Genomic DNA, 1,802 nt, shown 5'->3' with positions numbered 1-1,802 from the left:
TTCTTATTTACTAAATTCAGGAAAATGAATAAACTAATAATTAATGATTAGTTAGTATTTAAAGTTAAACTAACATTTTGATACATTTTGTAAAAATCAGAGAAGGGTTAATTTGATTTATCAAAGACAACCTTAAAACAACCTTAAATAATCAAATTTTCCTGATGGATTTACACTTCTATCAGGAATCTTAATGCAAATGTTTGTAGTTTTTAATGTGTTATAGTCCCACGAAAACAAAAGAGGGAGTTGAACAAAATGAGAATTGTCACAGCAGACCACAAAAAAAACCTGATTGGGACATTTCCAAATTGGACTTCAGTATTATCTACGTATGTAGCATCAATGTTACACAAACAAATAGAAACTGACAAATAGAAACACCTAAATAGAGCTGCAGTTTTTGTCTTTAGTCTTCGCAACTTTTAACTCCTGTAAAGAAAAAAAACCCCAACAAAACTAGACCCCAGATTCTGCATGGTAAAATTAACATGGAACAGTTTCATTTTAGCATTGACTGCAAACCATAAATGTTCTATATACATCTAATATTTTTTTTCTGAAAAAATAAAAAAACAAACAAAAGAGGCTGTATATTGTGAGCATCATCAAGAGTTACCCAAATACATCTTTAAACGTTTTAATAACTGTTCGAACTGTTGATACAAAAGGTTTCTTATTTCCTTATTTATGGAGACCAACACATCTCTTCCTTTCTTGAAAAGGGCCACTGTCTTATCACATAGTTATACACTCTGAACACCAGGGGACGCAGATCACAATATAAATATTCCTAGAAACTAATTGTTTTAGAATGGAAATTACAAACATGTCTGATTTATATTTATCGCACAGGGACGTCAGGAAAGCCAATAAAGCATTAGTAGTTAATGTAATATATTATTTCAAGGATAAATTTCTCCATTGAATAAATATACTCAAATGAAAGTTTGATTTTGAGATTAGGCAACTACAATACAACCTTTATTCATTTCAAGGCTTTCTACACATTTTTTTTTTATTAGCGGCATGTGAATAGTGGAGTCCTCTAGCTATTTAAACATTTATATGAAGAAATTATCAAGAAGGCTAATTTTCTTTTTAAAATTGGCCATGGAATTATGCTTTTTTGTGCTGACCATATAAATTACATTTTTTTGTGCAATATTTATCTCAAACTTTCTCAACTTAAAATTTCTCGTATAATGAATTTATTTCCTTAACCAAATGTTTTCATATGCAGGGGGGAAAGGAGGGCTTTAAAATGAAGAGTATTAAAGTGATGGAAAATTCAGAGGAGGAAGGGTAAAACAAAACAAAAAAGTTAACACTTTCTTTCACAGTAGATCAATAACCATGTAATAACATGGTAGTAAAATAGCAAGTCACACTATATTACAAGAACATTTTTTTTGGTAATTACCCCAAAATTGAGCTATATAATTTCAAAGTAATTACCTGAATGAAATTATTACAATTGTTAAGTTACTATGCAACAATAGAGACTTTTGGTGAGTAGTTACCATTAGGTTACTATATTACAATTTCAAGGGTGAAAAGCTCGTTCATCCGGGAGGGACTCGGAGTAGAGCCGCTGCTCCTCCACGTCGAGAGGAGCCAGTTGAGGTGGCTTGGGCATCTGGTTAGGATGCCTCCTGGACGCCTCCCTGGTGAGGTGTTCCGTGCACGTCCCACCGGGGGGAGGCCCCGGGGAAGACCCAGGACACGCTGGAGAGACTACTGTATGTTTCTCGGCTGGCCTGGGAACGCCTTGGGGTTCCTCTTGAGGGGCTAGAAGAAGT

The 1,802-nt window shown here is 34.1% G+C and overlaps 1 protein-coding gene across 11 annotated transcripts in view; it reads right to left on the bottom strand.

Annotated features, from left to right (window-relative positions):
• The window catches only part of LOC107085548 (neurexin-1a-like), a 97,551-nt gene that overhangs the window by 39,088 nt on the left and 56,661 nt on the right, over window positions 1–1,802 (bottom strand). The window lies entirely within an intron of this gene.

This window comes from Cyprinodon variegatus, unplaced genomic scaffold, assembly GCF_000732505.1.
Source record: "Cyprinodon variegatus isolate N-32 unplaced genomic scaffold, C_variegatus-1.0 Scaffold127, whole genome shotgun sequence".
Lineage (NCBI taxonomy): Eukaryota > Metazoa > Chordata > Actinopteri > Cyprinodontiformes > Cyprinodontidae > Cyprinodon > Cyprinodon variegatus.
Note: the sequence above shows the minus strand (reverse complement) of the source record. Positions and strands in the feature narration are given on the sequence as shown.